A 25820-nucleotide genomic window follows, 5' to 3' on the forward strand; every position below is an offset into this window, starting at 1 on the left:
ACACCAGATCACGCGCTAATGAGAACCTTCAAGAAACAGAACAACTCGGTAGTATAAAATGATCTCTGAATGTTATTCAAGGTACAGGTGTAACAGGTATAACAGACGAGTTATTACGGGGATGGTGAAATGCATTGAGAAAAAAAGCATTATTAGCGTTCAGCAGTCCACCCACCAGACTCTCACTGTCTCCACCAGCTTAATATACACAGGAAAAATGTCCATCTAATTTTCAAATGCAAAGGAACCCCTAGAAAGGAAACACTATTTTAATAATTCACATTTTAATCCTCAAAAGGACAGTAATCGACTCAAGGAATAAAACTTTAGTTGAAAAAGAATCCCACTGTCAGCCACGCAAAATTCGGACAGAAACTAATCTTTTTGGAACGAAACTCGGCCATGATAAAGTCTAACATTTGTAGAACGTCAAGAATTCTCCGCTGCATGTATATTGCATTATATATCCTCCGTGGGTTGGAGGAGGATGTAGGCGAGGGAGGGTGTTGAAGTAAGGTGACCAGGGATATACTGCATGGAGAAAATGAGATGAGAGGAAGGTATATGGGGATGGCGTGTGGCTGGTACGTGGATAAGAAATGTAGGAACGGAAATAAGATGAGGGAACAGCAACTGACGGAGACACGATGATCCTTCCCTTACTGGCCAGATATTATGTAAATAATATTGATAATGTGTTAAAGGAATATCCTTCCTTCCTTAGGCTTTAGTAACCACCTTTATAATATTTATATATACTTGTGAAACTTTCCAGGTGCTGCTGGTGTTATTATACAGGGGTACCTAGTGACAGCACTAGGATCCCGCTTCCTCTATGAAGGAATAAACTATTGAAATTGAAAAATTGAAATTGATGAGGGTACAGAAAAGTATGGCGAACATAATGTAAGGTTTTGAAGGATGTTAGAAGGGTCGTGGAGGATGAAGGGGCGTGAGGATGGGGTGTATTAGAATGAACATGAGACAGACGATATGTGGGAGGGTGTAAGGGAAAGGCATGGAAGGGATCAATGGAGCCTAACAAAGGAGAGGACGCTAGGTACAGTAGGAGAGTGATAAGTGTGAAGTTCGACTGAGCCTGTAGTGATGTAGGCGTTCTTCTTCTTGTACAGTGCACTAGTTTACCTTTAACATACACTGGAAATTATTTTTGACAAATTGACTCCTAATATAAGAACAGTCTTTGTTAACAGAGTTTATTTCTTCTAATTTTTGCTTCGTTTTTTCGTAGCCTTACATAATAATCAGATTGTTTTCAATATAATTATTTAGAAACAAATACAAATATATTACACTCAAGGCGTGGTACATATTTCTGTCAGCCCCTGTCAGTGTCTGTATCCCCCGCTCTGCACTTACCATTCACAATAGTCGCCCGTCCAAACATGACACTGTACTGTATGAAACAAAATCAACAAACTCGAATAAGAAAAATTGTGATTGAGAGTTTCTGTTGACTGAACCGACCACCCAAACTACCAACAGCAACGAAAGATGACCATCCATGCAAAACACAATTTTGTCGATAGATTCTGTATTCTGTAAACAAGGCAGGTGTTGTGGTTGACCAGCCCCTGAGTGACTCCTCTTTGGCAATACACCCCACATGAGATATTTGACACCAATGCATAAATATAATTGTTATTGTGTCCCAAACATAAAAGTTTTCTTGTATAAGGTTTTATATTCGACAATTCTAATTTATCTTTTAAATTGTAATGTAAACTCATAAGGATGTTCAATCTTCCGACATACCTATACGGAAACAAACAAGGTGTATGGCGGAGTTAAGTTACCCGCTGACAGCAGGTCTTGGAGCGGCCACACTCAATCATTCAATCAATTTTCAGCTAGTAGGAAGTAGGCACCTTTCAAACAGGGAGGTACTATCGTCTGGGAAGATATTGGAAGCATGTTCTGCCATATGGCATCACAAAAATTATGATTAAGTCTCAGGTTTCTGATCTGACTCTGCCTCATTTACACACAATTGCATGATCTCATTTGTTTCTCTCAACTTTGACAGCACGATATATAATTCGTTTCCCACTCTTGATCTTTTTTTTTATGGTTTAATTTCTTGCCCCCTCTTCTCCCTCTCCCAGGTCCACATGCTGGTCGGCGACCTGTACCCAGGTGTGCTGACCCACGTAAAAAAGAAAAGAAAAAAAAATTACCGTCCCTATATCTGAGGGTTGGTGACCACAGTCCTTCACTCTAAACGTTTTCGGGCTGGTTTTACCAATCCTCAAAGGTAGCGGTTCCAAATTAGGGGTTAATTACGCCAAAGGGGTAATTTTTTTTTCAGGGCTGACGACATCCCATGAGACATAGCCATCTTTTTCCTGCTTCTTGATTCCATACACAACTACTGGTCATTCATGTGTCAGACACGTCCTGGACACGGCAGAGTTGATACCTCGTGCCTCACTCTCCCACGGCAGAATCACGTCTCGGTCTCGTGTCTCCCACCACACTCTTCCAGTCACCTGTCTCATTTCGGGCATTTCGGAGCCCTGGGAGTAGTACACTTGGCAACGTAAGAGGTGAGTATTCAGAATGAATAGTACATGGTTGTTTGCAAAAGGTAAACTACTTATGACAGTTCAATAAAGTGTGAGTGTGTGTGCGTAATGATAATCCTACTACTACTATTACATAAATAAACGTGGCCTCCATCCTCCCCCAATAGCCACACCTTGAGCGGCAGATCTATGCGGCATTCAGTGACTGTTGCGTTAAAGTCAATATCTGCAACTGTTGTTGGCTTTGGGGCCGATGCTCTCTTTCCCCTGGGGCAGATCAAAGCTGACCAACGGAAAGAGAAGGACAGTCGACATCTCATCCAGGCTGTAACATAACTTCTGGGTTGCTGCTTCTGTACGGATAGCACCTCCGCGAGTCTGGCGTAGAAGCATCTTGCACTTGGTCCCATCCCACCAGAGGTTATGAACACCAGAGGAGTGAAGCTGCCTTGATCAACGTTCTGAATTATGTGCCCATATGCACTTATCTTGTCGTTCTCATTCCTCCTGTGTGCAGCATCATGAGCTAAGTTACTGTGACATGCGGCCATGGGATAAAAAATGCTGATGTCAAAGAAGGCTCGCTGTCCCCGCGTCCACAATCCTCGAGCACTGACTTCAACACGGCTTCGTTGGATGTGTTTGAAGTCCTATGTTGGAAATTCTCACCGTCCAATGGAAGGAGGGTCGGTTCTACTCTACATCATGACAGATTTCCTTTCGCATATTTGCTGTGAGATCCCTTACTTCGTCATGCCTCTTGCATATGAAGTCCCTTTCTTGCACACCACGGCGTGATCGACGTCATAGGAAGAGCCACACACGCATTGGGAGGGCAAACCTTCTACTGGCCAACCGTACCTTAGAGCAATAGCATCTGTAAATTCTTGTTTATTGAGGATAAAACCATTTGCCCTTATCTGTAACGGAGTTAACCAGTTCGAGGCGCACACCTCCTGCGCTATAGCTACTTTTTTTCAAATTCTTTGGTACTTACAGCATCAGTTCCTGCAACTTATCACTTTGGCCGTGCTGTCGTTCTGTCGTAATAGACCTTCGAATCTTGTTTACTTCGTTGGTATCCAGCTCACCTGTTGCGTTTTGTGCTATTATGTGGTCAGTGATGGCTGCCGTGAGCTTAACTGAGTTTTTATTTCGGTGGCAGCAATCTCCTCTGGATTGGTCAGTCCCATTCCTCCCAGTCTCGGTGGTAGTGCAAGGAGTGATCTTTCTGCTGGGGTTAAGTGAAGATGTTTCACTAATTTGAGAATGAAATTGACGTTAATAGATTCTTCCAGAGGGTGGAGGAGGAGTCCGATATCAGGGATAGTGCGCATCGGGTAGTTCCAGAGTTGTTTGACTCCATGGGTGAATGCCGCAAAAGACGCACGTGGCTCTGTGTTAGCAATATTAGACAGAGCTTGGATTTCCCTAACCCACTCATTCACCTTTCCCGTCTTGAAGTCCGTCGTGCCGATTACTGTATCTAGGTGTCTTTGGCCATCCATTGTTATTTTGACCTCACTTCCACAGAACACCTCCATTGCCTGTTCACAATGAGGAAGGACTTTCTGGCATTTGGGTGGTACCCTATTTGTGGACCATATAATGTTATCAGGTCCCACCACTTTTTGATGTCCTCCACTTTTCCTGCTCCTGTAAGGTCGTCAGCATACGCCACTTGCTTGATCTTGGTTGTTTCAAATTTTATTGTGTGCTGGAGCACGGATAGGTCAATTGCGTACATTACTATTCCAAAAGGGTCCCCCTGCGTTGTTCCTTCAGTTGACTGTATAATGGTATCACCTCTTACAGCCTTGGTGTTTACTATTGAGGTCTGATGAAATCCTATAGGTGTTTTCAACAAACATTGCAAAGCTTGGACACTTGATCTTGATGTTGTACAGTGCGGCCTTGCGGTTAAGTATGTTGAATGCTTTGGAAGCGTCAACCAGGAGAACAGGCTCACAATCACGCTGCCCAAATATCGTTCTCATGGCGTAAATGGTAGCTTCCCCTCCAACCTGTTGGCCAGCACAAACTTGCAGGTTCCCTGCCACTGCCCTGACATCATCCTTTACCACCTCCATTATGCATTTTCCGATGAGCCGCCTTGGCACTTTCCCCACCCCTATAGGCGTACATCCTGGATTCTTATCCAAGGGAACGAGGCGGCAGGCCGTCATGGAGGTGTTGGTAGCACGAGGTTGCTAGCTTTCTTGCAAGGGCGGCAATGGCAGTGCAGAGATCACTTGCTACGGGACCAAACTTGTTAGTGCCTACTATTACTACTACTAATACTAATGATAATAATAATACTAATAATAATAATTAACGGTATATTATGTCGGAGTAATGAGTAATGACTTGTTTTAGGTTAATGGCTAAAACTAATTGGGAATCACTGCTCTAAGGTTTTGTATTTCTGCAAACCCAGTTTTTAATTTCATGCATTTATCCCTTGACCCTCCCACCCTCAACTCTGTTCATTAATATTTATGTTATTATCGCCATATCTCTAATTATTAGACCAAAGTATCTACTTTTCTTTGGTACCCCAAAATATGCCGCGTCATCTAACTCATTCAAAAATAAAGTTTAAAATGAAGGAGTCACTCGCCTGTGCAAGAGTTGTTTATTCTTTGTATCGGCTGTTCCTCAAAATGTAGCAATTTCACAACCTTGGTTTGCGTGCTTCAACTCAATTTTATTCAGCAAGCATTCATTCAGGTATATGTTGACTTACGTTGTAGTTATTCAATGTTGCCTCTTAATCTGAGATTTTTATCAGAGTGAAACAAATAAAGAACTAAAGTTTGATTGGCTGACTATTTGATTTTTAATTTCGGATCAGAACTGTGACACATACTGTTCTGACGTCGGGTCAGCAAATGGTCGAAGGGAAATGTTGTGTTATTAATATTTTTTTTTCATAAGAATATTCCTTTTTGCTGCAAAGGATTTAAATAGTTGTGGAAAAACTTTGGACTAAATAACCTGTCAGAAGGTATTAGTTATTATTAGCTAGTGTAAATAATGTAGTCGCTTTTATTTCTTATGATCGCACGTTTCCAACATCGAGGAGTTGAATGCTATGCACAAGAGTCTTTGTCTACAGTATGATAATTAACATGACAAACATTATTTCGATAACAAAAATTTATGAGTAATATTTGAGTCAAGAAAGCTTACAGTTTATTTATTTTCGGATTAAAGTTGCAGGTGTTATAAACAATTAGTATACACATTTATTTATGAAGCTACAGGTTAAGTTTTGTTCAAAACCAGACCAACAAAGCCAACACTATCCTTACTCTAATCGCAGTCATTTGATTATTCTCATATAAACGTGCTTCACCTAACTTACCCCCTTTCGTCTGTAAATTTTTCACAGTCATGGCATCTGAAAAAGCTATAAATAGGTCAAGTAAACTATTTTTCACTTGAAAAAATTTAAGAAGAAACATCCTTGTATATTGAGTATCACTATCCTGCTTCTATGTTGACTATTCATTTATCTTTTGCTATCAAGCTGCAGTATTATGTTTCTCTAAAACTAATAAATTTGTCCTTTTTTTGCAGTTGGCTAGGATGAAATATAAGTACCGTTGATTACAGTACACACATCCTACTGCGCTTACCTGGGAACAAGCAGGCAGTGTTGGTCTCTTGATGGGGCAGAGCCTCGTGTTCCCAGGGTTATCGCGTGTTTGTGTTACGAGTCAAGAGGGAACCTTACCAGCCTCCAAAACACACAATGAAAGGCCGCTATTGTGTTTTTGCGCCCAGGTCTCCCAGGCGACGCCACCAACAATAACGATGTAATTATCTGACTTTTAGGTAGAGGGACTGGAGAAGGCGCTAATGATATGAGAATCCTGGTATTAATGGGCAACTTGAGAATCACATCCTCTTGTTCACCATCACTGCGTGCTTTATTATCATACAATTTCTCATAAAGGGCTATATTTTTAATATCGATAAGACAAAGAAGCTCATTATCGCTATCAGTGATGCTCTTTCAAAACTCATTTCCTCTTTTTCGTGGCCAAAAATTGAGGTAATCTGACAGCGTTGTTGTGATGATGTTTAAGGTAAAATTAAAGTAATTTGTTTTAATTATCCCGACTTCCATGTTATTTTTTCATTCTAATTTACAATTTCCTTACTCTTCCGTGTTATGATATTAGTGGCATTTGGTGTTGCTTTCAATACTCCTAAGTGAATCTTATACTTAATATCACATCACTACTGAGACAGATACAGACACGCACTAATATTTCAACCCAATAATATTATCTCCCCAAATTTAAATTATTAAACAAAATATCCTCGAATCTCCCAGTAAGCACTGTTGGCGTAAATATCCAGTACAACTGCTGGATATTATTACTATTGTGCACACAGAGTCTGTTACTGTGTCATGTAAAGTTCCTTGAGTAGTTGATCCTCCTGATTTTAAAAAGGTAAGCAACATAGACCTTAGAAATGTATAAGTAAAAATAAACCTTTTCTTTTGAATGAATGTTTGTATAGCAATAGTATGAGAAAACCATTGCGATACAGCACAGGTGTCCGGGTGCAGAGCTTCGGCACAGGTGTCAGGGTATAAATCTTCAGCACAGGTGTCAGGGTACAGAGCTTCAGCACAGGTATCAGGTTACAGAGTTTCAGCACAAGTGACAGTACACAGAGCTTCGGCACAGGTGTTAGGGTTATAGAGGTTCAGCACAGGTGTCCGGGTGCAGAGCATCAGTACAGGTGTCAGGGTATAAAGCTTCAGCACAAGTGTCAGGGTACAGAGCTTCAGCACAGGTATCAGTGTACTGCGCACATCATTGTCATTCCTAAAAACCCATTTTAATTCATATTACGCTACATAACATTCAAATCCACAGCGCTTGTAGAATCCCAGGAGATACGTGTTTTTCCCATCTGTTTTACCCTCAGGATCACTCCCAGTAAGTCCCGCCTTCGAACACAGTTGTCACTACGTTTATTGCACTCTCTACTGGCAAATGCAACCTTGAATTAGTCTGTGTAAATCAACTTTAGTAATTCGCCAGACCTTTGTCAAGTGAGGGTCATCCTTGAATGAGTAGCACTTAGATTGCTTGTAATTTCTGTCATTGCGTGAGTAGCGATCGCTGGCAACTCAGGGGTATATAAACCAGTGCGAGGCGGGAGGAATAAACCTCCTATATCATCTTTCACCTTCGTTCCCAGATCGAGGGTGGGCTTAATTGAAACCCACCGGTCGCTCGGAGCCGGTGGATACCCAGCAGTGGTCAATATAGGAGTGATGGTGCTGATTCGGCATGATTTATCAGTTCCACTCTACCTAGTGGGCAAAGGACCCCAGACCCACCTCGTGTCGGAGTGTAACAGACCACAACAGTAGTTGTTAGAGGTACCAGTGCTATACCCTGGGACAGGCCTTGGAGTTATGGTCCACAGTGTGGTTGTATGTGTTTGTTAATAATTACCCCATGTTGGGTGGTGGACCCGTGTCGGTGTTTGTATCAGTATTAGTGTATTGGGAGTAAGGACAAGGAACTGGCCCTGCGATGTAATGTAAGGTGACACCAGTTATTGTGTGCACGGTAAAAGTGTAATATCTGAGTAATTGCTGTTGAGTAAATATGAAAGTAAGTAAATAAGGAATACAGAGTCTGCAATAGGGCCAGGAGTTGAGCCTGGTAGTTATATGTTAATAACATCTATTTTCCCCTTTGATTTTATATTAATAAACTTGTTCTTTGAGAATTTTAGGAATATTCATTTCTCCCACAGTAGTTACCTTTATTTCCGTCCAAGTGACCCTGATATCAGAATTACACTACCCATGTGCCTAGACCATCGACATGCTACCAAGAAGAACTGTGGTTAGGTAGTACCAAAAATGAACTGAAGTGAGTAGAAGGAACATTTGAAAGGACTAAGACAGGTTGTGGTTTCACCCTTCTTTCCCCTTATCGATCTGGTCAATGAAAAGCCTAACCCAATGCCTAGTCCACTCTGCACGCTACCTATCGAGCTACATGCTGTCCAGAGGGGGCTCTGGTGGCAGCGACCCTTAGAAATTAAGATTAGATTTAAGTATTCCCCCTTAGGATTAGTGACCCCAGTCTGGCAGTATATCAGGTTGCAGAGTTTCAGCACAAGTGTCAGGTGTCAGGGTACAGAGGTTCATTACAGGCATAACGTTACATAGCTTTAGCACAGATGTCAGTACAAGTGTCAGGGTACAGAGCTTCAGAGCAGGTGTTAGGGTACAGAGGTTCAGCACAGGTGTCAGGGTACAGAGCTTCAGAACAAGTGTCAGGGTACAGACCGTCAGCACAGGTGTAAGGGTACAGAGCTTCAACACAGGTGTTAGGTAGGGAAGAACTCATAAAGGAATAAAATCTCTGAACATATTACTGGTGAAAACTCCGATAGACAGTGGTGTTGTGAGGTACAGTCTAAGAAACAATTATTTTCTAATTTTAGCCGAAGAATATTAAAACCTGGCAGGTTATACTGAAAACGTAACTGTGGCTACATCCAAAGGCGGTATACATAAAGCCATTTAGAGATAAGAGTTACTTCGTATGTCGATGTTTTACTTCTAACTGCGAAAACCTCACTAAAAGTTATACATAAAGTATTTTACGCCTTAAAAACACTTTTAATATTAGAAGTGGTGAGGAACGACTTCGAGGGAGTTGGAGAGTACTTTCAGTCAGCAAGATGGCCGAACAACAACAACAACAACAGCACCGTCGGTGGCGAGCCTCTCGACGTTCTACTAAATGATACTGCTTAGACTGTGCAGGCATCCAGGCAGTAACTGATTTAATTAGGGGTACTTTGTACAGTTGAACAGAGAAGGACAAGGCTCTCGCCCCCGAGATAAAAGTAGCAATAACCTTGCGTTATTTGGCCACAGGCAAGATACAGTTGAGTAGTAATACTGATTTTTGAACAACACAGTCTTCTATCAGTCGTGTTATTAGTCAAACCTTTGATACTATCACGGAACCAAACATGTCTACATCCAAGATCTCCCCGACAGTAAGCAGGCCGCCATACGGTTAATACGTATATGCCTGTTCAAAGTTAATATTTGTCATCTATTCAGACGTTTGTTAGTCATAAATGCATAAAGATAATTTCAGTAAAAATATTAAGTATAACTTATGACTTATTAAACCAAATGACCAATTTGCATTATGTATTTTTTGTTTGTTGTAGCAGACGTTAGCGGCACTTTCATCTCCTAAAAGTCACTTTACTGCTAGCTGAAGTTACTGTCAAAGCTTTTTATATCCACTTTCAATGTTTACTGCTTGCAAAAAATGAAATGGGAGAGCTTTTCCCCAAACTATCAAAGGATTTATGTATACAGTACTGCCCTTGGTCTATTTTATTGTTATTATTTTTTTTTTTTTGTTCTGGTAAACCTTGATCGGAGACTATATAACCCCTGGACAACTGTTTTTAAAGGTTGACTAACACGTTTATATTTGTATTATTATCTTGACTTATATGTTACAAAGCCACATATGACTTTTTAGTGCTCTTTTTTTTTTATATCATTTACTTATTCTAACCTAAATGTCAAGAAATAAGGGCTTAAATAATACGAAAATACCCACATAAAACGTAAACAGGAGAAAGCAAATTTTCTAGGGAAAGGTGGCTTTATATAGTTTAAGATTAATTTATTCCACCTGTCCACACCTTCTCTCTGTGATAAAATGACAACAGGACGAGGAAATGTGGTTTTGCTCTGTATTGTTTTCAGAATACGACATTGTGTGTCCCACTTGCGAAATACGATAAGAAAATTGAATTTCATTGCAACAAAAGCGAGTGAGGTGCAGGTATAGAGGAGTTCGTCTCCCTGAGTTATACAGTAATGGTGTTATCTCCCTGCATTGTTGTGTGCCGCGCCCCTCCTACATGGGAGATCTCCACCAGCGAGTTCCCTCCTCTTATTGTTTCAGTTTCTCGTGATTCTAAATTGTGTAATGTTTCCTCTCAACCAATAAGAAATTTCCTCTGTTCCAATCATACTCTTCCTCCTACCACGTCGAATTCCCTGTAGTTCCTAGTTTAACCGGAAAATTCAGATTCCATTCTTTTTTCTTTGATAATAACATAGAAGTGGAAAACGACGAAAATCAATGGTAAAATAATAATAAAAAAAAAAAAAAAAGTTCCAGTGTGTAAATCTGACTGCCGCATATCTCACGAAGGAGATTTATAAGTTGAGACGAATTATTTATGATTGTAGTTCACCGTTGAACAAAGGAGAAATTAGATTCTCTTATGTATTTGTATTTTCACAAAAAATTCCTTGAATTTCTTATGTCATATTCTCACTTTGTTTCAGAAACCTTTTCATTCATAACATACACGCAGTGTCCATATTTTTTCCTTTTAAAAGTTAGATATAATTATGATGGAGGAGTGTGTGGTGTATAGCAGTGTGAGGCCCAAGTCAGTAAACAGTACTGTGGTAGAGAGAGTGTGGTGTAGCAGCACAACAGAAAACAACTTACCAGGTCAGCTCCACTGCGGTGAAAGCATTTTTGTGTATAGAATTGATGATGGTCAGCCACCCTATGGTAAAGAGATAGAGGCAAAAGTCAGTTCCTCAACAAAGTTATACCATGCTCTGCGTTTTCTGCATTTTCTGATACCCAAACTTGGAAAAAAATATAATAATAAGACTGTTACCGCCACAGTAAGATAAACATGAGAGAGAGAGAGAGAGAGAGCGAGAGAGAGAGGCAGTGCTGACAATGTGTTTGTTGGTCGTGTCTAATATGAAACAGATGTCCCTCTCCTCGGGCTGCGATTGGGTGGCGATTGCTCACAGTAGTCTACCAATTCTTGCAGGAGAAACAACACGCTGGTCGAACCCAAGACCCTAAAACGTAAATATAAACTCTAAATAACTTTAATAAGTATATTTATGTACTGTAATTTGATCATATTACACAGCTTGTCTCCTGATGTATCAACAGATGTAACATGTGATTTATATTTAAGATGTTAACAGGCTATGTACTGTATATTGATTGTATTATTCATATTATGTGTCCTGAGATAATAGCATTTGTTATATGTGAATTGTTCTTCAACAGGTTTTGACCGAATTATACGGTATGTGTCAACGTTGAGAGTTTATTTCTCCAGCAACAAACCAATAACGCTCCTATGAGCATTAACAAAGACAAAGAGAAAAGTTATTAGGGTAGTGAATGAGCCTTCGGTGCAGGGCGGGCTGCACCACACAACTGGGAAGTGAGACAGGTAAGAGGACAAAGCTGAAACACACACACACACACACACATAGAAAAGGGCCTGCAGAATCATGCTCGGAGCAGACTACTCCGGCTACAGCAACGCTCTCTCCACCCTGGAAATGGCATTCCTCAGTGACCTCCACCACCAAGCACTAGCAAGGTTTGGCAGTTGACTACTGCACCATCCTCGTCATCGCCACCTCCTCCCACCCTGCAGTCCCCCGCCCACCTCGCGCAGTCCGCCACTACAACAAAATTCAGCCCATAAGAGCTCGCACTGATAGATATAAGAATAGCACCATCCCATCTATTGTTAAAATAACAAACAACTCCTGATTTATATACTGTACAACCCTGTAAATGTATTGAACGCATATCATCATGTCTAAATCACATGTATGTTTATATATTTTCAGCCACCGGCTGCAACTTTATTATTACTATTATTATTATTATTATTATTACACTACTACTACTACTACTAGGCTGTCACTCATAATCGAGTATGACGATCATCCACACACACACACTACTATAGCTTTGCTGTTACTCGAAATCGAGGATGACGATCACACACATACACACTACTACTACTACTACTACTACTATTACTTTGCTGTCACTCGGAATCGAGTATGACGATCATTCACTTATAATACAATGATATGAGTTATTAGGGATGTCGCCTTCATTGGTGAGTTTTCAAGTGACTAAAGAGGCCGATACGGGACCGACTGAGTTCTTCACAGATGCTGCACATGTGGAGGGCTACATCAAGAGTGGGAGGGGCGGTGGCAGCGTCTTTCCGGCGCTGGTGCTTGTCTACCTCGGTTTGCAGTCGGGCTAAGTCGAAAGTATTGACACCTTCTCATGTGGTGCTCCTCCAAGCTTTACGAAGTGGAGTAATCGTCTCCAAGGAAAAGGGGTCGATTTGGAACTTTTTCAGGTTAGTCTTAAGACTAACCTTATACCTTTTCAGTTAACCGCTGGCGTTAAGTATACTGTTCGTTAGGCGACTGTAAAGTAGCTATTTTGGCAGTCTACTGTCGTCCATACGGGTAACATGGCCAGTCCAGCGTAGTTGATCATGGATAATGGTAGCCTCAATGCTCCTACAGTTGGTGTCAGCAAGAATACTGGCATTTGTTCTCTTGTCTTTCCATCTAACTCGAAGGATGGAATGCATACTACGTTGGTGAAAGTTTTCAAGTGCCTTGAGATGCCTCCTCTATGTGACCCATGACTCGCTGCCATATAGCAGGGTGGAGAGGACCACTGCTTGATATACATGTAACTTTGTAGATAATTTCAGCTCCCTACAGATGAAGACACGGTTTCGGAGTCTGCCAAAGGCTTGAGATACACATCTGATCCGATGCTGAATATCTTCGTCGTTGTCCGTGGTGGTGGACAGGTGGGAGGCGAGATACCGAAAGTGGGTAACATTAGAGAGGGTCGTACTGTTAAGATGGATGGATGGTGGAGGTATGTCTGAACCAGGGGAAGGTTGAAAGAGAATCTGAGTCTTATGTACATTCATCTCAAGACCAAAGTTTGCATACGCATTTGCATAAGTGTTCAGGATCTCCTGTAGGTCGCTTTCAGTGAGAGCATCAATAATGAGGTCGTCTGCACACTGAAGTTGAGTAATGGAAGCTGCTGACACGTTTGTTCTTACCTGGAGTCGTCTTATGTTGAAAAGACCCTTCATCAGGTTACTCGATGTCCACCCCTCCGGCTAAATTGTCACTAGCATGAATAAGGAAGGCAGCCAAGAAAATGGAAAAGAGAGTTGGTGCCAGCACACACCCTTGTTTAACTCACGTTTGGATGGGGAAGAACTCAGACTGGGCGCCTTTGTGCAGGACACTGCCGTTCATGCCATCGTGGAGTTGCCTCACAATGGCGATGAATTTTGGGGGGAAGCCAAGATGGCTGAGGGTCCACCAGAGGGCTTCCCTGTTGACTGAGTCGATGGCTTTGGTTAGGTCGATGAAAGCTAAGTACAGGTCATGACGCTGTTCTATGCACTTTTCCTGTATCTGGCGTGCAGCATAGATCATGTCAGTGGTGCCACATTGAGATTCTGGAAGGAAATTTTCTGCTTCAGAAAGAGAGCTGTTGAGGAGGCCTCGGGCAATAATTTTGCCGGCTACGGACAGCCACAAAACCCCGCGGTAGTTGGCATAGTCTGACCGGTCTCCCTTGTTCTTATAAATATTGATTACACTGGTCTACAAAAATTTTTTTTTTTTTCTGGCATAAAACCTTTTAACTGTTTTTTACTAACTTTAAGGTGCTGAATCCAAATCTGATCTCAGATTTGCTCCATCACGTAACGTTTTTGCGCTATCGGTATTCCCTATTTTGATGGATTTCACCAAAAATTCCGTTTTCAGAGCTTTTTGCAGGTTCGTGTCTAAAAATTGTGGTGGTTAATTGATATAACATAGTTATTTTGAACTTGTAATAAATCTAACTCCTCTTTTTTATCATTTTCAGGTGAAAACTGATAACCTGGCAATGGCTTCAACATCCCAAAGACGGAATTGCTGCAATGACCCAGATATATTCTGCTACATCTGTGGAAGCTTTACTTTGAAAAGTCAAAGGCGCAACATCACCAGTTTTGTGAAGAGAGTGTACCTCGCTTACTTTAAAGTACCACTTGGGGACCAGGACAAAAGTTGGGCTCCTCACAAAGTGTGCAAAACCTGCCTGGAAACTTTGCGATCCTGGTCTCAAAGAAAGAATGCTAGACTTCAGTTTGGCGTGCCTATGGTTTGGAGAGAACCAACGAATCATTCAGATAACTGCTACTTCTGCCTCGTCAATGTTAAAGGTTTCAATAAGAAAAACAAACAATACCTGCAATACCCAAATATCCCATCAGCCATACGACCAGTTCCCCACAGTGAAGAAATACCTGTGCCAGAATTTACTGAGCTACCAGAGATTGAGGATATAGACCGGAATTCACCTGTTTCTACTGATGAAGATGAAAAGATTGATCTTTTCAAGCCATCTGGTGAAGATTGTGAAAAGTCAACGTTGTTTACTCAGTCAGAATTGAATGATCTGGTCAGAGATCTAAATTTGCCAAAACAGTCTGCTGAATTGTTAGCTTCCAGGCTTCAAGAGAAACGACTCTTAAAACCTGGCACGAGTGTCTCCTTTTATCGCAACAGAGAAGAGCAACTGCGGAAGTACTTTCATTCATATGACCAGCTTGTTTTTTGTAATGATGTAGAAGGACTTCTTCTCTCCATGGGACTACCAGCATATGATAGTAAGGATTGGAGACTTTTTATTGACAGTTCTAAAAGGAGCTTGAAATGTGTTCTTCTTCATAACGGAAACAAGTATGGTTCAATTCCAATCGGACATTCTGTACAAATTAAAGAAGAGTATGAAAACATTAAGACTGTTCTAGAGAGGTTGCAATACCATGCTCATGAATGGTTAATTTGTGTGGACTTGAAAATGGTAAACTTTCTATTGGGCCAGCAAGGAGGGTACACAAAATACCCCTGTTTTCTGTGCTACTGGGACAGCAGGGCTACAGCAGACCATTGGGTGAAAAAGAATTGGCCACCAAGACATAGTTTGACGCCTGGTGACAAGAATATCATTAACGATCCTCTGGTTGACAGGAAAAACATTGTCCTTCCTCCTCTGCACATAAAACTTGGTATCATGAAGCAATTCGTCAAGGCTCTTGATCATAGTGGAGAGTGTTTCAGATATATATGCTCAACCTTTCCAAGTCTTAGCGACGAGAAGAAAAAGGCAGGGATTTTTGATGGACCTCAAATAAGAACACTACTCAGAGATCCACACTTCCTTGCAACAATGACTGAGGCACAGGCAAGAACTTGGAATGCTTTCTCTAATGTGGTGCGGAACTTCTTAGGGAACAAGAAAGCGGACAACTATCAAGAAATTGTGGAAGAGCTGCTCTTGAGTTTACAAGCACTTGGATGCAGAATGAGTATCAAGGTTCACTACTTACACAGTCACTTGGACGAGTTTCCAGAAAATCTGGGAGAAGTGAGCGAGGAGCAAGGGGAGTGCTTTCATCAAGACATTAAAGTAATGGAAGAACGTTACCAAGGTCGATAGGACTCGAACATGATGGCGGACTACTGCTGGAGTTTGATGAGAGACATTCCAGAAGCGGTACATAAGAGATCGGCCAAAAAGAGGAAGTTTATGTAACTGTAACTTGATCTTAATACTTGCACTATTTCTACCGTACATTAATTGGTTTTTTTCACCCTTCAATGTTACATTTAAATAATATATGTGCATTAACTTTCCAATTTGATATTAAAAATTTTTGGTTATAGAAAAATACAAATTAGAATGCTGAAAAAATTTATGTATACATGTTTAAACCGTCAATTTTGATCCAAAAGTTTACGTTTCCCAGCAAAAGTGCAATATGGTATATCTTAAAAACCTGATGTGATAGACAAAAAACCAAAGTCATATTTGGATTCTGCACCCCAAATTTACTTAAAATCCGTTTAAAAACCTTGTGCCAGAAAAATTGTGTTGACCGGTGTTATGGAAGCGTCTTTAAGAGCTTGGTGAATTTCCTCCATTTCCCATATATTCTCCAAGAGAGGGTGGAGAAGGCTGGTAAGCAGAGGTCCTCCTGCTTTATACACCTCGGATGGGATTCCATCAGGCCCTGATGCCTTGTTATTTTTCATCTGTTTGATTTCAGTAACTACCTCATCCAGGGGTGGAGGATATCTGAGGTGGTTCAGCTCTGGATGCTGAGGGACCAGCTGGGTAATCAGGACATCCACATCAGAGTTTTGGTTGAGCAGTAAATGGTAGTACTCTTTCCATAGCTGAAGGAAGTCTTCATCATTTTTTATTATGGAGTTACCGTCGGATGATCGGAGGGGGCTGCGCCAGGAGTGGTTGAAACACAAAATGTTTTAGTGAAATTGAAAAATTCATGCACCTTTTGCTGAACTGCAAATTTTTGTGCTTTACATGCTTTATTTTTAAACCAGTCATTCTTTAGATTGCAAAGTTCCCACTGGGCCTCAGGTTTCTTCTTGTGGAAGGTATCAACTTTGGTACGAGACTGAGGGTTGTTCTACCAGTCAGTTAAAGCAGCACCTTTATCATTGATGAGTACATTGATTGCCGGGTCATTTTCATCAAACCAGTCCTGGTGCATTCGTTCGACCTGGCTGAGGGTCTCTTTGCAGGTTTTTGTCATGACAGTGTTGAGAATATCCCATTTGGCACTGGGATTTGGGTTGTTCGTTGACAGGTTTTTTATTAGCCCATGTTCAAGCTGCTTTATGAAAGCATGTGCTACCGCTGGATCCTCCAGACGCTTATTGCTTCCTTCGCCGTTTTGGGGCGACGTGAAGTGAGAGCTTGGTTCTGACGAGCCAATGATCAGTGTCGCAGTGGTCTGAGCCACGCTTGGCACGGGTGATGAGGATATCTCGGCGATATCTTTCTCTGACGATGATGTAGTCAATGAGATGCCAGTGTTTGGATAGTGGTGTTGCCACAAACGCTTAAACTTGTCGGCCTGCCTAAACAAGGTATTGGTGATAGTGTGGTTGTGTGCAGCACACTGGCTGGGGAGGAGTAGGCCGTTGGGATTACACTTGCCAATTCCATTTCTCCCTATGGTTCCCTGCCAAATGTCAGCATCTCTGCGAACTCTGGCAGTGGAAGTCGGAGCGTCATGAGCGCTTGTTGATCCCAATAGACATTACACTTAGACTGTGTACGATGCGCTGGTGGATGGCAAAGCCAACTCCATAAATGCGGTTTCTCTCCGCAGGAGGCTTTCCCTTCTTGAAGAAGGTATATTCAGACCCCCGTTCTGTGAGTAAACCCTCGTCTGGGAGCCGGGACTCACTAGTGGCTGCTCTGTCGATGTTATACCTAGCCAGCTCTTTTGCCACAAGGGCAGTTCTTCTTTCAGAACGCTCATTTGTGACATTCAATGCAGCGACCATAAGAGGTTGTATAGTTTGTTTTTGTTTGGATCTGTGATTTTGATTGTCTTTTCGACCGCATAAGGATAACCTCACTGGGTGCGGTTGCCCAGTCTTTTTATTTTATTTTATTTTTTATTTATTTTTTTTGGCAGACTTTATTTAGGGCGCCTTTTCTAGCCCTTCCCCATGTGGGGTGAGCAGAGTGGCTCCTCGAAAGGGCTGCTCAGTCCCACAGACAGGACCAGATTGCACTGCTGCCTAGATCCCAGTGCATAAACGACCATCTAATCTGTGCCACCCATGTGCAGAGTTGTGACTAGAAACTCCCGGCAGTCGTCTCTGCCTGTCCCCGTCTCCACTCCTTCGTCGCAATAGGACTTTTGGGGGTATAGGGGTTTTGATGATGATGAGTGGTATAATGAGCTGGATGATGGGGATGATAAAAGTTACAAATGTTAAAATTGGGGAATGGATCATTTGATTGACAAAAGCTACGAATAAAAGAGGAGTAAGATAGAGTGTATATACAAGTTAACTATAGATATGGAAGAAATCTCCGTAGCCGCACACCTATGTGCAGTCCTGGTCTCAGGCTAGTCACATCTGCACTTGTTTACACTCTCATCAAGTAGTCATAGGTCTCTCAGCTCACACGGTATTGGAGAGGGTTTTAATTTCTCATCTGATGTAATTGGGAATTCCCATTGATTTTTTCTTGGTGTAGCTGCGAGTCTTGGTTTCACATCGGGTGCTAGTTTGGTGGTGGGTGGTAGGTAGTCAGGTCTGGATGGGCCGTGACCACTGACCACAGGGCATCGACTTGTCAATATCTAACACTTGTTTCCATTCCTTTTGAGTTGAAAATGTTAATTTTGTATATCACTTCTGTGTTGATCGTCAACACTTGCACTGTATTGTTGGTGAGAGGATATTGATAAATCACGGTGTGGAGGAGGAGACAGGGAAGGAGGTGGGAAGGCCTACAAACTCGCCCTAACAGCTGGATGATCCATGGTTTAAAAGACTACGGCCCCTAGTACATCGCCACCCCAGTGTGTGTGTGTGTGTGTGTGTGTGTCTGCGTAATAATAATAATAATAATAATTTTAATAATAATAATAATAATAATAATAATAATAATAATAATAATAATAATAATAATAATAATAATAATAATAATAATAATAATAATAATAATAATAATAATTAACGGTCTATTGAAAAGTTCAGCAGACTGAAGGCTAAAAATATACATTGGACATAAATGACTTAGTACATGGGGGGGCGTGGGGTGTCCTTCATGAGAACAGAAGAAAATAAGGAGTCTGCAATAAGCCGGTTAGCCTATGCATGGCAGCTCCTGTCGAGAGTTACTTCCACTCTCTATCATCCATGAATCTATCTAGCCTCCTTTTAAAACTTTCCAGCGTTCCAGCACTTACTACAAAGTTGCTAAGCTTATTCCACTCGTCTACCACCCTATTTGTGAACCAGTTCCTTCCTATCTCCCTCCTAAACCTAAACTTATCCAACTTAAATCCGTTGCTAGGAGTCCTGCTCGGATATTATAAGAACTTTATCTATATCTCCTTTATTAATTCCTTTCACCCACTTAAATACTTCTATCATATCTCCCCACACTCTTCGTTTTTCTAGGGAATACAAGTTTAGTTTATTTTACCTATCTTGATATGGAAGGTTTCTCAGTCTCGGAATAATTTTCGTCATTCTTCGCTACACCGACTCCAGTGAATTGATAGCCATTCTATAATAAGGGCACCAGAACTGAACCGCATAATTGAGGTGCGGCCTGACTAGCGCAAGATATAGTTGCAATAAGACCTCTGCACTTTTATTACTTACACTTCTAGATATAAAACCTAATACTCTGTTTGCCTTATTTCGAACATTAACGTGCTGTTTTCTAGGCCGTAGGTCCGAGCTTACAAGTACCCATAAGTCTCTTTCACAAGTCGACTTCCCTAGTTTGATGTTGTTAAGGCTGTATACATTGACAGTATTTGTTCTTCCGATATTAAGTGCGCTGCACTTGCTGGTGTTGAATTTCATTTGACATTTTCCTGGCCACTCCTGCAATTTATTTAAATCCTCCTGTAGTGCATTTGCATCGTGCCCTGAATTAATCAGCCGCCCTATTTTGGTGTCATCTGCAAACTTACTTGTGTCACTGCTGATCCTAGTATCTAGATTGTTTATGTAGATTATGAACAAGAGTGGTCCCAGTAATGATCCCTGGGAAACCGCACTGGTTACACAGCTCCACTCAGATTTAACACCATCTACGCTGACCCTCGGTGTTCTATCGGTGAGCCATGATTGTATCCAATTTAAAACGTTCCCCTCGATATCAAGAGCCTTAACTTTTCTCAGAAGCCTCTGGTGCGGTACTCTGTCAAACGCTTTGCTAAAGTCTAAGTAAATAACATCGTAATTTTCGTCATTATCTACTACCTCGAAGACTTTCCTAAAAAACGTCAGCAGATTTGTTAGAGAAGATTTTCCCTTTGTAAACCCACGTTGAGAGTCGCACATTAATTTCTTTTTCTCTAATTGCGATCGGATGCTATTTACTATAACACTGCCCTGCATAGTTTTTGAGTTTGTGTATTATTAAGCTTTTCTGGGTGTATTTTGCATGCTGATCTCAAAACTGTTATCCATTTTGCTGAATCAGGTCAGAATTTTGTGCTATAGCATTTTAAGCGGAGATTCAGGTAAAATATTGGCATTTTTCGCTCAAAATGGGGTCCTCATATTCGTTCATTAAAAACATCATCCGAGATCATTGGCAAGCCTCACAGAAAAGATTTCGGTCAGTTTTAATGCCCTTACGATGCATTTAAATACACCCACGTGCTCGCCGGCCATTTAAATGTCCGCCGTGACGCAAAGGAAAAGAGTATATGTCCGTGTTTTTTTACATATATTTTTTCACAATTAAATTTATTTTTCATCTGGTGGTACATGGCATGTACTAGCAACCACCCCGATGTGCCTCTAAAGTCTAGACCCTCAGTCAGTGTCTCTCGAGACTTCAAGAAAGTGGGAGTGTGTGCGTCTCTCTCTCTCTCTCTCTCTCTCTTACACACACACACACACGCATATTTCTAATCATATACACACCTGTTTTTTCTTCTTACAGAGTTGTACATTTAATCATGAATCGGAAGTGCAAGAACGACCCGAACAGGTTTTGCTATGTGTGCGGTTGTGTAACAATGACAGACCGACAGTGCACCATTACTCCCCTAGTGAAAAACTTATATCATGCATACTTTGGAATGAAACTTGGAGACCAAGATAAAGCTTTTGCCCCTCACATGTGCTGCAAAACATGTGTTGAAAATCTGCGGTGCTGGAGCAACAAGAAGATTCAACGTCTACCATTTGGCATTCCTATGGTATGGAGGGAAGGCAGAGATCATACCACGGGCTGTTACTTCTGCATGACAAACCTTCAGGGTGAGTTATACTAATACATCAATACTAATATATCAAATGCAGTATGTTCATGCATTCTTAAATATATCTGTAAGTTAATATGTTATGCTATCTTGATACTAAATCTTTCGTTCACATTTCAGGTATAAACAGGAAGAACAAACATCATGTTAAGTATCCAGATGTACCCTCAGCCATCAAACCAGTTCCTCACGGACCAGGAATACCAATTCCAACTCCACCAGAAAACTATAGGGACATGATACTCGATGACGATCATGATATCGATGAAGACATAGAAGAGACTGACGCTTCTAGTACATACTTGCCCACAGCTTCTGCAAAAGAGCCCATACCATTCAGTCAAGCTGAGTTGAATGATTTAACAAGAGACTTGTGCTTGTCTAAGGAGTCAGCTCAACTACTAGGATCACGGCTTTGCGAACACAATGTCTGAGCACCAGGAACAACATTTGCCTGGTACCGTAACCGTGACAAGGAATTTCGCAAGTTCTTCAGTTTTGACAAGGAAACTTCATTGGTGTATTGCAACAATATCAGTGGACTCATTGCAGCTATGGAAATATCATACAATATATCAGAGTGGCGGCTCTTCATTGACTCATCAAAAAGAAGCTTGAAAGCTGTGTTGTTGTTCAATGGAAACCAGGTCGCGTCTGTTCCGGTGGGGCATTCAGTGCAGATGGATGAGAACTACAACAACATGGAGTATCTGTTAACTGCTCTGAAGTATAAAGACCACAATTGGAAGATCTGTGGAGACTTGAAGGTAATTTAATACACCAAAAACAGTTGCTTTCAAAAATTGATATTTTGTTGACAGTTTTTCTAATAGGTAATTATGTCTGCCGACATACTGTCATATTATGAAGTGTTAATATTTTTTAATAATAAAACTATTCAGCTAAACATATTTTTAATCTGTTTTTTCCACAGGTTGTGTCCATGGTGCTGGGCCTACAAGGTGGTTACACCAAGTTTCCATATTTCCTCTGTCTGTGGGATAGTCGAGCAGACAAGCAGCACTACATGCAATGTGACTGGCCTGCAAGAAGTGGACTTACTCCAGGTTCTCACAATGTTGTTGCCCATGCTCTGGTGAATCCGCAGAACATTCTTCTTCCGCCACTGCACATCAAGCTCGGTCTGTTCAAAAACTTTGTAAAGGCACTGGGCAAAAAAAGCCAGGCTTTCAATTTTCTGAAAGAAAAATTTCCAAAAGTCAGTGAGGCAAAGCTGAATGCAGGAATTTTTGATGGCCCTCAGATCAGAGAGCTTTTCAAAGATCCCAAGTTTGATTGCAGCATGGATGTAAATGAGAAGAAAGCCTGGCATGCCTTTAAGTCTATTGTCTCCAATTTTCTTGGCAACTACAGAAGTCCAGATTATGGACGAGTTATTGAGGACCTACTTCTGAGCTACAAAGTTCTTGGTGCACGCATGTCCATCAAGATGCACTTCCTCAGCTCCCACTTGGACTACTTTCCAGAGAACTGTGGTGATGTGAGTGAGGAACAAGGAGAACGCTTCCATCAAGATATCCGTGTAATGGAGGAGCGGTACCAGGGTCGCTGGGATATCAACATGCTCGCCGACTACTGTTGGTGTCTGAAACGGGACGCCCCAGACACCAACCACCAAAGAAATTCTCTGCGACAGCCATTTATGCATGTCTAACTGTAAAGGCATCTATGTAGTTGACATATTTTGGTCCTATGTGTTGTGGTTACATTTCTTATGATATATTTTGCATAAAAATTTTGACATCATATTTAAGAATTTCGATTTTTTCCTAATTCCCATAGCATAAAAATCTGACCTGATTGGGCAAAATGAATGGCATTTTTGGAATCAGCACGCAAAATACATAAAGAATCAGCTAAGAAACCCAGCACCTCATGAATTTTTTTTCAAATGCATCCCAGTGTAATCGATTCAAGATTTTTCTCCACTACTGACGTCAAACTAATCGGCCGGTAATTGGACGCTGATGCTCTTTCCCATTTATTGAATATGGGTACTACATTTGCCTGTTTCCACACATCTGGCACAACTCCCATGTCTAATGATTTTGTAAATAAAATTACGAGGGGTCGGCTAATCTGTACCTTATTTTTTTTAAAAGTTGAGGGAAGATTTCATCCGGCCCTGGGGATTTTGTTCTCTTTAATTTATTTATCTTCTTAAGAACATCATCTTTTCTGATAGTGATATTCTTTAAATTCTCTTCTTCATTTCCCTTAAATATCAGTTCCACCGTCGGATTCTCCTTGGATTCTCTTGCTATTCTCATTTCGTAGTCCATCTTTGCCTTCTTTACATTTTTCTTAACATTCCTAGACAGTTCATTATACCTATTTCCGAGCTGCTCCTCCCATCCCTTTAATTTCTGAATTCCTTTCTATATTCCTATGTCATGTTTAAGCTATTTGCTTATCCACCATGGACCATTCTTATTTGACCTAATTTTTCTGTATGGTATATTTTGTTCTTGTGCTTTACATAGTATACTAGTGAATATATTATAATCATGATCAATTGTTGTGTCGCAGTGACCTCCCCAGTTCCTACCGGGGACTGACTTGACTGTTCCCAGTCGACCTCACCTACTGGAGGTACCTTGTTAACACCCCACAATCCGCCAATAGAAAGTTTGGGACCATATTGTCATTGTTCTTTCGTGTCCAAATTTAAAGTGAACCTGATTTCTGTATGATAACTGTTCCCTAGTTCCACCCCTATTGTGATATCTCTGATAATATTTTCTTTATTTTGTTACGAGTGAGAGTTCCATCGTTGGTTGTGGATTCGCAACGTGAACGTCTTTTGTGATGAGGTGATAATTTGGTGGGATCTATTCCTGGACCTATAGTACAAAGTGTAATTTGTGAATTTGTGATATTGTTACACCCTTAAGAGGCCAAGGGTCGTAACAATTTGTTAATACTAAGTCTAATATATTGTCACCTCTAGTAGGTTCTGTAATTAGTTGTTGTAAAAAATTGTCCTGTACTGCGTCTAGGAAGTCTTCAGATTCATAGTCACTTACAATGTGGTACCAGTCAATATTTCGGAAGTTAAAATTCCCCATAATGCACAGGTTGTTGTATTTTGCTACCCTACTCATTTCCTGCCATATGGACTGAGCTACTTCTTTCCCAAGACTTGGGGGCCTGTAAATCACTCCCATATTTAGTTTTTCTCTTCCTTCCGCAATTTCTACCCATACAGACTCGGTTCCTATTTTACCCTTTATTGAATTATTAATACAACATTTTAATGTATCCCTGGTGAAGAGTGCTACCCCTCCCCCCTTCCTACCTTCCCTGTCCTGGTGAAAAAGGTTGTACCCTTCTATGTGGTACTCTGATAAAAAGTTCTTGCTCGCCAGATTCATCCAAGTTTCGGTGATTGAAATGACGTCTACATTCTCGGTACATACAGCCACTTTCAGCAAGTCTATTTTATTTCTAACGCTCCTACTGTTTGTATAGTATACATTTAAGCCAACCCTTCCCTGGTCCTGTTTTACCCCTTCTCCTGAGTAACCAATTTTACTCCCCAGGACCTGCTTGTTTTTTACTCCCACTTACCCCGACCTCTCTCTACTGGCGAAACCCCCCCTTTGGAGTGACAATTTCACGCTTCAGGGATGCAGACAACGTCCTTACCCCCGCACGAGACAAGTGTACTCCGTCACGACTGTACAGGTAGTCGTTGCCATAGAATGGTTGCCAGTTATCAATGAATGCCCAACCATTGCTTGCACAAAGTTTTTCCAGTCGGTAATTTATAGCAATTGCCCTGGACAACCATTCACCACCAACTCCTCTTCTAGGCAAGACACCACAGACTATCGGGATCCCATCCCTTTCTCTAACCATCCCTGGCGCCTCCCTATACCTCTTGAAAAGTTCCTCACTCCTAACCTTTCCTATGTCGTTACTTCCTACACTAAGACACACTACTGACTTGGTATCCTCCCCTGATAAAATCCTATCTATCCTCTCAGCTACATGCCCTATCCCAGCCCCAGGAAAACACACCCTAGTCCTTCGCTTCCTATCTCTTGCACAAAAGGTCCTATCTAAGAACCTCACCTGGCTGTGCACAACTAACACGACCTTACCACTGGGCAGGGTTTGAACAACTGCCCTTTTCTCTCCTGGCACCACACCGTCTTGCCTCTTCTCTTCCTCGTCGTGCCTCTTCTCTTCCTCGCCAGCTTCTTCCAACACTTGGTATGGCTTACAGCACTCCACACCCTGGTCAGCTTTCCTGAGTCTGACCTTATTCCCCTTGGAAACAACCACTCTCCACGACTGATCCTCCTTTGTAGTCCTGAGAGCTTCGTTCTCCCCCTTTAGAGCGTCTATCTCTCTCCTCAAGTGCTCCAGCTGACTTAACAGAGTGGCCAGGGGGTCGTCTTTCCTCGCACACCGTCCCTCTTCCCACACAACACAACGATCCACGGCGGCCATTTTCTCTGGTCAGTAACACGAGCACTT

The sequence above is a fragment of the Homarus americanus genome, unplaced genomic scaffold (assembly GCF_018991925.1).
Source record: "Homarus americanus isolate GMGI-L3 unplaced genomic scaffold, GMGI_Hamer_2.0 scaffold7626, whole genome shotgun sequence".
NCBI classification, from domain to species: domain Eukaryota; kingdom Metazoa; phylum Arthropoda; class Malacostraca; order Decapoda; family Nephropidae; genus Homarus; species Homarus americanus.